Source organism: Hyaena hyaena, unplaced genomic scaffold (assembly GCF_003009895.1).
Source record: "Hyaena hyaena isolate Hyena2069 unplaced genomic scaffold, ASM300989v1 scaffold_138, whole genome shotgun sequence".
Lineage (NCBI taxonomy): Eukaryota > Metazoa > Chordata > Mammalia > Carnivora > Hyaenidae > Hyaena > Hyaena hyaena.
In genome coordinates, this window is record NW_024080770.1 from 2,252,171 (window position 1) to 2,265,736 (window position 13,566).

At 37.9% G+C, this 13,566-nt stretch overlaps 1 protein-coding gene across 1 annotated transcript in view; it reads right to left on the minus strand.

Moving 5' to 3' along the window:
• The window catches only part of NCOA1 (nuclear receptor coactivator 1), a 241,137-nt gene that overhangs the window by 217,264 nt on the left and 10,307 nt on the right, over positions 1-13,566 (minus strand). The window lies entirely within an intron of this gene.

The window sequence follows — 13,566 nt, forward strand, 5'->3', positions numbered from 1 at the left end:
CACAATGTTTTACTTCTTTTTTAAAAAACCTGAAATACAGCAAAATGTTAAGGTCCAATTAAGTTAGGTAGATGGTACATAGAATGATTTTTCTACTTTTCTTTATCCTTTTCTGCATGTTTTAAATACTTCCTATCAATTTAACATATAAAGAAATCTGAACTAGGTGGATTCTATCAATATCTGACCATGAGTTAAGTAAAGCCAGCAACAAAGCACCTATAACAGAAGACTGTCTGCACAAGACCTAGTTCCATTGGGAATGCTAGAGCCACATGCATGCACTGGCACACATCACCTAATTAAACCCCCAACACCACTGTGAAAATGGAGGTATTATCCCCATTTAACAGATAAATGAGGTCAAAGAAATTCGGTATCTTGGCTAAGGTCATGTAGCCAGTAAGTCACAGAGAAGAGCCCAGATAATTTGTAGGTGTAAAGTAACTTTAACAGCAACTCTAAGGAATTTCAAAGGAAGGGGGTATGCAGTTTAGTAACTTGTTAAAAAGGGGTTTCACTTGATCACAAGTTCAGTATGAGTCCCAAATATATGGCTATAAAAAAAATCAGCTTAATTCTGAGTTCTATAATAAGAAAAAACCAAATAAACAAACAAAAACTATCAGTCAACCATACTTTGTACTAATATGTGCATACACCAAGTACTGACTTTAATTTTAGAAGCTAAATTTTAAGAAGACATTGATAAAATGCAGAGTTGTTACCAGGGGCAATATTCCAGCTGAATAAAAGAATAAATGTCAAATATTCTAACCATTAGCTTTTTAAAACTAGCTGAATTACTGGGTATTTTATGTGATGAATCATGGGAATCTACTCCTGAAGCCATGAGCACACCATATACACTGTATGTTAGCTAACTTGACAATAAATTACATATTTAAAGAAAAAAGAAATGGTGAAAGACTAGAACTATGTAAACATAAAGACTAAGTGGTACTCTAATTTTCCATTCTGTATTTTTTTGTCACTAATTTAATGCTTAGTATTAAGATAAAATGTATGCTGTGCTCTGGAAAATAAATAAATAAATAAAAACAAAATTAGAAACTGAGTTGAACTGCTTTAGGAATATGAGCATTTCTCCAAATACATTGGTGGATATAATGCTCTCATTTAATTATAAACCACTGTGGGTTATGATATGTCTTGGTCAGTTCTGGCTGCTATTACAAAATAAACTGGGGGTACTTAGACAACAAACATTTATTTCTCAAAGTTCTGAAGGCTGGGAAGTCCAAAATCAAAGTGCCAGTAGATTCGGTGTTCATGAGGGCCCCCTTGGTGTATACATATCTGCCTCCATGCTGTATCACCACATGCTGGGGGTCAATAGGGGGTCAGGCAAACTCTCTGGTATCTTCTCATAAGGGCATTAATCCCATTGTGAGGACTATGCCCTCATGATCTCATTTAAACCTAATTACCACCAAAAGGCCTCACCTTCTAATACCATCACGTTGGGGATTTGGGCTTCAACATACGAATTCTGGGGTGACACAAACTTTCCATCCAACATGATATAATCATCAACTCCTTTTAACTTAAATTGCTACAGGAAAAATAAAATTAAAACTGTGATAAACTACCAATAAACTCAGTAACTATCACTTCCCTCTGAAACATTTTTTATTTATAAAATGATTTTTGATTAGGTAAGATTTCTTAAATACTGCATTATAGTGCAATACAATTCAGTGAACAAATCATCTCTGTACATGTGCTGCTGAAGCGAACACAGTGAACGAATCATCTCTGAGAGTGTCCACAAAGAAGTTGAAAGCCTTTCTATCACAGATGCTGAAGCCTCTATTCTGGTAAGAAGTTGGACTGCATAATCAATAAACTTCCTCCTAATTCTCACATTTTGTTAAGTGCAAAGGTTAATATGGGTTTGATAAAGAAACTCCATTTAAGACCAACAAAATACTCCTTAGCAGGAAGTCAGAGGTGAAACTAATAAAGTGGCAGGAAATCATATACTGATTAAAATATTATCAAGTGAGGTGAAGCAGAGGATCTTGCTGATGTATAAATTTAAAAATAATGAGCTTTATCTCTATTGCAAAAAGAACTGAAATCTACCTCATACACATAGAGAAATATTAACTCAAAATGTATCAAAAACCTAAATGTAAGTGCTAAAAAAAAAAAACTCTTAGAAAAAAACATAGGCATAAACTTTCATCACCTTGGATCAGGAAAGAGTTTCTTAGTTATGACACCAAAGGGACAAGGAGTAAAAAAGATAAATTGGACTTCATCAAAATTAAAAACTTGTGCCTCAGAGGATGCCATCAAGAAAGTAAAAACACTATCCACACGATGGGAGAATATATTTGCAAATCATATATCTGATATGGGACTCATAGTTTCCATAATAAAAAGGCAAATAACCAAATTTAAAAACAGGCCAAAGATCTGAACAGACATTTCTCTAAAAAAAACGATGTATGAATGGCCAATAAGCACATGAAAGGATGCTCAACATCTTAGTCATTAGGGAAATGCAAATCAAATTACAATTCCACTTCACACTTTAGAATGGCTTGGGTCAAAAAGTCATATAATAATAAGTGCTGGGGGACGCCTGCGTGGCTCAGTCGGATAAGCACCCAACTTCAGCTCAGGTCATGATCTCACAGTTAATGGGTTCAAGCCCCGCATCGGGCTCTGTGCTGACAGCTCAGAGCCTGGAGCCTGCTTCGGATTCTGTGTCTCCCTCTCTCTCTGCTCCTCCCCCGATCATGCTCTGTCTCTCTCTGTCTCTCAAAAATAAATAAAAAAACACTTAAAAATTAAAAAAAAATAGTAAGTGCTGGCAAGGAAACAAAGAAATCAGAACCCTTATACACCGCTTGTGGGAATGTAAAATGGTGCAGTCACTTTGGAAAACAGTTTGTATTCCACAAAATGTTAAACACAGAGTTACCACATGACGCAGTAATTCCACTCTGTGAGAAATAAGCGAGATGATTCATTTTCAGAAATATCAAATAAAAGCTGGGCTGTCTAGTTAACAACAGGTTTAGGACCTATTGGAAATATGTACAAACCCCCACCCACCCACAATAGAGTCCCAAACCCTTAGACACTTCCTGGTTCTTCTTCCTCTCTCCATTTCATGGGCTTATTTTTCGTGGGCTTTGCATTGAGCATGGCACCAAAGAACTCTGCATGGCAATAAGCATGGCACCTCAAGGAATGTGCATTTGTCCCCATTAGTCTACTCTTTACCTTACATGGGCACAGGCGTCGTCAGGGTAAGACTGTAACCTCAACAGTACTCAGCCAATGAGGAACCAGGGGAGGAACTCGCATGCTAGGAGATAAACGGTCTGCTTTAACTGCCCCGAGTGTGCCTGTCCATCAGACAGGCTCTTAAAAGAACATTGATTAAAGCCTCGCTTCACTGTGTTCCAAGTCTCTTCTGTATCCCTCCTTTGACTGGGTCAGTGGCCTTATTTGTCACACACTCCTAGGTATATGACTAAAAGAAAGGAAAACATATGCCCACATATAAAAACTTGAACATGAAAGTTGATCGCCACATTATTCATAAAAGTCAGAGAGTGGAAATAACTCAAATATCCATCAACAATTGAACAGATAAATAAAAATTTGGTCTATGCATACAATGGAATATTATTTGGCCATAAAATGGAATGAAATACAGATCATGCTACAATATGAATGAACCTTGAAAATATTATGCAAAGTGAAAGAAGCAAGGCACTAAAGGTCAAATATTGTATAGTTCCATGGGATTTCTTTTGGGGGTGATGAAACAGTCTGATAATAGTGATAATAGTTGTATAGCTTTGTGAATACACTAAAAGCCACTTGAAAAGGGTAACTATGATATGTGAATTAGATCTCAAGAAAAATAATAAAAATAAATAGGAAATCTTTCTTGGGATTAATCACAATGAAATCCTAGATATTTCACTATAGTATAATAGTATGATCCCCAGAGTAACGGAACCACCATAAGCACAGTACCAAGAAAATGAATCCAGGTGAAACCGCTAACATTAACAAGGGTTAGCAAAACCAAAGCACTGTTGCTATACTCTACATGTTTGCCTCAGACATCAATCATGATATCTTTTGCCATCGAGCTGGAAATTGCAATAGATCTCTTCTCAACAGCAATCCATGCGCTCAGTACCAATTTATTATAATTGATAAAAAAAATTGCTGAAGGACAGACCTACAGGCACTAACTTCATACCCATTTCTCAAAGTCTGTTACACATGCAAATATTAGTGGTTAGCACTTTTTTTTCTTTAAGTATTTTTATTTATTTCTAGGAGAGAGAGAGAGACAGTGTGAGCAGGGGAGGGTCAGAGAGAGAGGGAGATACAGACTCTGAAATAGGCTCCAGGCTNGTACCAACACGTACAATGCCAGCACACTCGGGGGCTAAGGAAGCATTTGTTGAGTGAACAGTCTGTTGGAAAAGTGAGAAGAGGCTGACATGCCTTCCTAATGCTAAAATCAAGGTTTTTTTTTTTTTTAAATGTTTTATTTATTTCTAGGAGAGAGAGAGAGACAGCGTGAGCAGGGGAGGGTCAGAGAGAGAGGGAGATACAGACTCTGAAATAGGCTCCAGGCTCTGAGCTGGCAGTCAGCACAGAGCCCGACGCGGGGCTCGAACCCACGAACTGCGAGATCATGACCCAAGCAAAAGTCGGACGCTTAACCGACTAAGCCACCCAGGTGCCCCAGTGGTTAGCACTTTTAATAACAGTTTTATTGATTACAAAATACTTGGCATACAAAAAAAGGTATTGAAAATAATTTTAACAGATATATCCACTATCCAGCTAAAGAAATATACAAATTCAGTTAATATTTTTCCTACTTTTAATAAATACATATCCTTTTTAAAAAAGAACTGTGACTACACTCTTGCTCTCAGTTAAAAATATCTGGGGGCACCTGGGTGGCTCAGCTAGTTAAGCTTCAACTTCGGCTCAGGTCATGATCTTTCAGTTCGTGAGTTTGAGCCCTGAGTCGGGCTCTGCGCTCACAGCTCAGTCTGGAGCCTGCTTTGGATTCTGTGTCTCCCTTTCTCTCTATGTCCTCGCTCTTCTCTCAAAAATAAACATTAAAAAAAATTTTTTTAATGTATATATCTGTATTGAGGAGCACCTGGGTGCCTCAGTCAATTAAGCATCCAACTCTTAAATTTTTTTTAATGTTTATTCATTTTTGAGAGAGAGGGACAGAGTGCAAGCAGGGGAGGGGCAGAGAGAGAGGCAGACACTGAATTTGAAGCAGGTTCCAGGCTCCAAGCTGTCAGCACAGAGCCCGACACAGGGCTTGAACTCACAAACAGCAAGATCATGACCCACCTGAGCTGAAGTCAGACGCTCAACGGACTGAGCTACCCAGGCGCCCCTACATCCAACTCTTGATTTCAGCTCAGGTCATTATCTTACGGTTTGTGGGTTCATGGTGCTGATAGTGAATCCCTGCTTTGGATTCCCTCTCTCCCTCTCTCTCTCTGCCCTTCCCAGTCACAATCTCTCTCTCAAAATAAATAAATAAGCTTAAAAAAAAAAATCTGTACTGAGCCTACATATACAGTCCATAAAGTAAAACTAAGACATCACTATTCACCTAGAGACTCTTAAGCGACCTCTGACATATGACATTGACCACATATAAAATCTCTATCACTGTCAATTTTCACAAGAGAAGGAAACTCGCACATGTCAACAGCAACAGTAATGGGAACAGAAGTTAGAAAGTGACCAGAGGGTTCTTTCCATCCAAACATTTTACTCTCACTTACCCAAAGGCAAAGGCCGCCACTATCCACCTTTTCTGTGTATTGCCAGCCCAGCACACTTCTCATTTTAACATCTACAATATTTTTCAAGGCACCTTCTCACATAATACCTCATTAACCCTACAAGATAGATAAGGCAGCTCTATTTATACCCCTTTTTATAGACATGGAAGAAAAAAGCTATTAAGAGCACAAGATCGGAGTTAAGCAGGGCTTGAATCCCTGCTTCACTACTCAGCAACATGAACCGCAAAATAAAGATGATAATGCCTGCCTTACAGCATAGTTATGAGGATTAGATTACACAACATATATAAAGCACTTAGCATAGAACCCGGTGTAAAATAAGCACTAAATGAATGGTAGCTGCTACTACTGTTGCTGTTAATTAGGCAAGATCAAGCAGCTCCTAAACACGGGAGCCAAGACTGAAACTTAGAGGTCTTCTTTGATTCCACGCAACACAGCTTCATTCTCGAATGGTCACCAAGAGTTCTATTTTACAGAGTAGACCCTACCACTTCCAGGCAATACTTCCCCATTCTTATCTAGATACCGTGGTGATCACTTTGGGATTTTAAGACTCAAAAATCAATAGCAGTACCAACAGCTGCTAATATCACCAAAAGACACCCAGACATTCTATGTGTCTCATAATACTATCTATAAAGTCATCTTGCCCCCCACAGACAAAAAGGTAAACTTTAATCAAGCTTCTATATGAAACTACCAATTGATAGGATATACAGAAAAAGACTTAAAAAGACATTTCAATCAATCCTGATCTCAAAAAAATATTTTTGATTCTCCTCCAAAAAAGGCAGAGCATCAGCCCCATGCTATGAGGGAGAGAACACCCTAGAGACATAACCAGAATACTCACAAATATTTTAGGCTTTGAGACATTTCTTTTTACCCCTTGTAAATCAATAAACTAACATTCTGGTTTTTAAAAGAAAAGCAGTAACAGTATATATAGCTTTTACTCTGCCTATTCTACATCTATGATAAAAGTCTTATTCCAAAGAGTATTCTTGAAAGACTACAAGTTTAATCTTTAAAACTTTAAAAATGACCCTCCCCAACCCCCACCCCAATCTACAAGAGATGGCTGGAGCAAAGGTCAAGGGGAAAAAAACAAATAAGAAAAGTCAGGAAGGAACGCTTTTGTAACTGAAGCTTAAAAGAAAACCCACAGCATGAACAGGATTAGCTGTCAACAGGAACTTTCCCAGAAGTAACCCATCCTATGATGAGATTTGAGATATCTCAATGAAAATTACAGCACCTCTCTGTCATCAAGAAGCAGCCAGTTAAGGTAAATTAAATGAAAATTCATCTGAAATTTCAACATGGGCACATGCTGTAATGTAGACTACTTGTTTATTTCCATAGTATTCTAAAAAAGATTGGAGTCAGCTCACAAAGTGCATTCGAATTAAAAAGAAAGAAGTAATAAGATTCGGGCCAAGAGAAAATGAAGGAGGAAAATAAGATGAAGTCAGGGGTAAGGTTACCACACAAACTATATTCCACAAGGTTCTCTTGAGCTGCAAGGAAAGACTTTGAGTTCCCTTGCACAGAGAGAAATACCATGGTTTACAGGAGTCATGATGACTATGTAATACGAGGAAATCAGCTGGTTAGGGGAAACACAGCTTTTCCTTGTACAAAGACCTAGAAAAAAAATTACTACATGGGTTCTAACAATAATGGTGATGATAGCAACTTGAACTATAAAACACTACATTTAAAAATAGTTAAGACAGTAAATGTAATGTTATGGGTACCTTACTATAATAAAAAAAAAAATGAGGGAAAGCAGCTCATTTTCATTGCACAGGTCCTGGGCTGAGTATGTTCCAAGCATTTTACATGTTTAAATTCACAAAATTCTCATAACAACCTTGTAAAGGTAGGTACAATTATCCTATTTCACAGGTGAGCAAACTAAGGAACCAAAAGGTTAAGCAGCACACAACCAGGATGCAGAAGAGTCAGGCTTCAAGGCAAGAAAATCTGGCTCCAGAGTCCACACTTCAAACCATTACATAATCCTCTATCCAGAATGGTGTCCCCTTTTGGGCAAGAGTATTTGCCATCCGCTATTAACTTGTTTTGTGTTCAGTCTTCGATTTCCAGACAGCTGCTAATAGTAATAGTAGTAGCAGTGGTTACCACATCAATAAGGGCACTAAGATAAAGGAGATAACAGCCTCACAAGAATTCTACAATAAGAGGAGAACTAAATTTTACAAAACTGTTTATTTTAATGGTCTTCAATAAAGGTTGATCGCAACATACCAAATAACAATTCGGCAAAGTAATTCTACCCCAGTCTAAAAGAATGGAATCTATATACTTGGCATTCTGGTATTCTGGCTTGATCCGAGTAAAAACTGTTTCTAAAGCAATGGACTGAATATGTTTAAGCAATTCTCAAAGAGAGCAGTTTCTGACTGCTTAGGTTTTTGATAAGAATTTAGCAGCAAAGTAAGTGGATACATACTTGTGGGAACAAAGCTATTCTATACTGCCAATTAAGGGTAAATACTTTCATACTCAATCAGTACAGAATCAGTTTAGCATCCACTTATGAAAACGGAGGAACCTAACCACTAAAGATACCTAGCAGCCAACCCACCTCTCCATGGAGGTGAGCCAAGAAAGTATTTTCTTATGGGGCCAAAATTTTCCTCTCAAAGTGGTTCTGATTCTGCACCAGTGGACAAACTGGTCAGCTGAGCCTGAAAGCTCCATACCATTCAATGTACACTCAATGATTTTGAACTAGAAAATTCTCATAACAAGAGTTTCCCAACTCTTCTCAGTCGTAAAATTAACCTCAATTAAATACTCATAGACATGTATCCTTGAGCTAACTAAATGAACTGGGGAGTTACGTAAAATTATTAGATATAAACCAATTAAATGTCCAGGGATACCTATAAAATATGTATATGATGTTGGTTTTAGAATAATAGATATCTTATATCTTTCTTTTCTAAAATAACTAGGTAGCAGGGTCAGCTGCCTACCAATGCTGTTCCTCATTAATGTAAATACGACTTCAGCACATTATGGCTAGGAAGCAAAAAAAAAAAAAAGACAAGTACCCCAAAAGGAAAGTGAACAACATGAATAAATTAAGAGCCTTACACGGGGAAAAAACAACAACATACAACAAACATCTGATAAAATAATCAACTTTATCAATAGTCAGGGAACTAAAAATTACAACAATACTGTTATATCATTGGCATCCATCAAATAGGTACCAAATAGAAATGACAATATCCAGAGTTGATAAAGGAGGGGGAAAGCAATAGCTATCATATGCTATTGGTAGAAGTGTAAACTGATATAGCTTTTGGGGTAACATTTTGAAGGGACATCAATTTTTTAAATGCACATAACCATGAATTCCATAAGTATGTTCTCATACATGTGTAAAGACAAGTACAAACTTGGATGCCTACCAAAACAAAGCTTGCAACAGCAAGAAACTCAATATCTATATATCTATCAAAAAAGAGAAAGATGGCTAACTTACAGAATATTCATCTAATTAATGTAATATAGCATTTTATGCAAAGATAAAATGGCTCCTTAATATTCCAAAATTTAAAAATTCCCATGACATTAAGTTTAGAAGGTCCATAAGAAGGGGCAACTGGGTGGCTCAGTCAGTTAAGCATTTGACTTCAGCTCAGGTCACAATCTCATGGTTCATGAGTTCCAGCCTCACATCAGGCTCTGTGCTGACAGCTCAGAGCCTAGAACCTGCTTCGGATTCTATGTCTCCCTCTCTCTCTCTAGCCCCCCCTCCACTTGCATTGTTGCTCTCTCTTTAAAAATTAAACATTAAAAAAAATTTTTTTAAGCCTATAACAATTCAAAAAGTATGATTCTAGGGAAGAAAGAGGGACAGATGCCAAAGGGGGTCTGAATTAGTCAGAATTCTTTCAGTTCCAAAAGACAAAAATCTGATTCAAACAAGCACGAGCAGTTAGGCAACTGATTAGCTCTAATTTAACTGGGAAATGTAGGATGGATCTAATTTAAGGTTCAAGAGGATCCAGAGCCTCCAATGACTCCCCCTGCTCATGCATGTGAGAATGTGTGTGATTATGCCTTGGGACTGTGTGAGAGACACAGTCTGCCTCAGTCCGCTCTGCTGCACCTTGTATGTTGGCTTCACTCTTCCCTACAGTAAGTAGACAGGCTTCCTTCATGTGGCCAGGCACACTCCCAGTTCAGCAACTCCAATGGAATGAGCCTGTCCCTTGTCCAACATCCGTTTTTCAATCTCAAGGAAAGGCTCTGAACCTATATTGGTCATACAGTCATTCTGTAGCAATCTCTGTGTACAAAGAAACTATGACAGATCAGATCCAGCCAAGGTCACATGTCCATCCCTTGGTCACTGGGAAGAAAAACACTGTGACCTGAAATAGTGGGGGGGTGGATGAGGGGGATGTGAGGAGAGGCAAGACAGCCTAAATTAACAGCTGCCATATAATTCACTAGAGAGACTTTCGCCTTTTAACTCTACATACTTCCATTTCTTTGAATTTGTTGTTAGAATATAGTCAGGATTTACTTATATGATTTATTTAAAATTTTTTTTAACGTTTATTTATTTTTAAGAGACAGAGCATGAGCTCTGGGCTGTCAGCAGAGCCTGATGCAGGGGGCTCTAACCCACGAACTGTGAGATCACGACCTGAGCCAAAGTCGGGCGCTCAACCGACTGAGCCACCCAGGCATCCTATATGATTTATTTTTTAATTTAAAAGAGAATACTATTAAAATGTGGTCATAAAGAAGGCCTAAGTTCAAAAAAGTTCAAGGTTGATGACTTTAAGAATAAAACTGGGAGGAAAATATGCCTCATGTATAAATAAGAAACGGGGCTTCCTACTCCTGCATACTTGGCCAACATTTTAACTACCACCCAATAAATAGTCCTTCTCAAACCAAGCATTAAAAGATGTACAAAAAACAGAGAAAACAGATCTTAATTACTCAGTAGTATGTTGATAAGAAAGAGGGAAAACACCTCCAGGGACTCTAAGGAGAAATGTTATGAAATCCTCAGACAGCAAAAGGTTTCCAAAAGTGTCAGAAAGCCCTTTCTTTATGCCCTTTCTCACTTTTCCCACCTTACAATATTACCAGCCAAACAGTCTATGTAGAATAGAAAAGCATGGGATCCGTTTTACTGAAACTAAATAATCACTTTCTACCTGTTTCAAGTGTCAAACTATCTAAACTAAAACAATTTATATTACCTATCCGTAAAGTAGAGACATTATTAAAATTTCTCCTTTAACTGTTCCAAGGTCTACCATTCAACATTACAAGTTCTTTTCCCAAATTAATTTAGTAATAAAAATCCCATTTAGACTGACACACAAAAGAATTCCTCTTTCCTTCAATGACTCCAAGCAAGACCTATCAATTATGGTATTTATTCACCTCTCTATAGAGAACCAATTCTGCAGGGGTAAGGCAAAGACATTCATTGCTCACCAAATATACTTTTTGCACACATTTCCTAGCCCCTTCGGTAGCTGTCCCATGATTACTTCTGACTAATGGATTACATAAGAAATGATGAGGGTCACTTCAGGGCCAAAGGCACAGTAACCAAAGAGGCTCCAAGTTCCTGATAGTGCACCAAACATCCTTTATTATCTTAAATACAGAACCCCTTTTTCATGTTCCAGGAGACTATTCTATAAGAATCATTCCAGATCCTACAAATCTAATTCCATTCTACTTCCTCCAGGAAGCCTACTCAGACCATGCCAGCATCCTAGCATCCTCATTAACACGCTATGTAGGGATACTGTGGTTAAAGTACTAGGGAAGCACTGTGGTACTGACATATAACTACAATAAATGCTCTACCCTCTATAATTTACAAAGTGGTTGCTGCAATAGAACCCATGTAAAAACCCATGTAAAAATAAGTATACATGATAATAAATTTCAAGTGAGTGCTAAAAATAGTGAGTGCTACAGGAGTCTCCTTGTATCTGCTAGCAACTAACTAGTTTGTTATATACTCCCATATGACACCTTTTCTATCATTTTTTAATGATTTAAAGCAATTGATTTAAAGCAAATACACGTATGATTTAAAGCAAATGATGGGGCCCCTGGGCGTATCAGTTGGTTGAGCATCTGACTCTTGGTTTCAGCTCAGGTCATGACCTCACCATTGGGAGTTCAAGCCCCACAAGGGGCTCTGTGCTGACAATGAGGAGCCTGCTTGGGATTTCTCTATCTCCCCCACCCCACCCCTCCCCAGCTTGCTCTCCCTCTCTCTCAAAATAAATAAATAAACATAAAGCAAATGAGACTCCCTTTTAGGGATTACAATCTTCTTTAAGGGCAGGAACACTAAGATATAATAATCTCGTGGCTCCCCATATCACCATTCAAACAAGTATTCAATAAAAAAAATATATAGTTGGGGCGCCTGGGTGGCTTAGTCGGTTACGCGTCCAACTTTTGCTTAGGTCATGATCTCGAGGTTCGTGGGTTCAAGCCCCGCATCGGGCTCTGTGCTGACTGCCAGCTCAGAGCCTGGAGCCTGTTTCAGTCTGTGACTCCCTCTCTCTCTGACCCTCCCCTGCTCACGCTGTCTGTCTGTCTGTCTGTCTCTCTCTCTCCTAGAAATAAATAAAAATATTAAAATATATATATATATATATAGCTTAGTGAGAAGAATAGGCTGAGAAATCAAAAGAGAAGAATAGGAATCCCCAAGACATCAGGACTTTGTGTCTCTAGCAGAGAGAAGGAGAGAGAGGAAGAAACACAAGTTATTCTGTTATCCATGGTGGGTAGAACTCTGCACTAGAGAACAATGACTCACCAGGCTACCCCAGACTTTTGAACATAGCCATGACAGCCAGCTTCTTATGCTGTAGGACTACATGCTCTCCAGGCAATATCTGATTTCCAGTTCAATTTCCCAAATACCCTGAAACTAGTAAAGAGGATCCCTAGATATTATGTATAAGTATTCTAGGCACACATTAAAAAAAAAAAAAAAAAAGGTCTGTTTCTCTAAATACATTAATAAGCAGCATTATGGTTTAATCAATATGATTTGTCAAATATTTTATTATCTATGTGTGTAATACATTGCAGAGGACAAAATATAAAACATAATCCCCTTCTGCCATTCTCATACCCTAATTTGGGAGATACGACACATGAAAACAAAAAATTGTACACAGTACAAGGCAGTAAAGTATCAAATGAATAATAAGGAAAATAAATATGAAAAGAGTTCACAGGAGGAAGAGATTACTTTCAAATTTCATATTTGAAACAATTAACAAGCAAGGTGGAATCTGAGCTGAGCTTTAAAGCAGAGGTAGAATTTCAAGAAATACAGAGTAGGATAATGGAGAACATTCCAGGGAAAGGAATATGTAAAGGAGTGGAAACAGAGAAGCCTAAGGAATGTTTAAGGGACAGTATACACTGACAATTTGTTTCAGTTTACTAGGGGAGAACAGTGGGAAATGAGACCAGAAATGCAGGTTGGTGCCAGAGAGTGGAAAGCCTTAAATGCCAGGATAAGTAACAATTTCATCTTGACAGTAATGAGGAGCCACTGAAGGTTTTTAAGCAAACAACACAAGGAAAATAAAAATTAGGATGATCTCTCCAAAACAAAATTTAGGATAGACTTAAAAAGGAAACTCACTGGAGACAG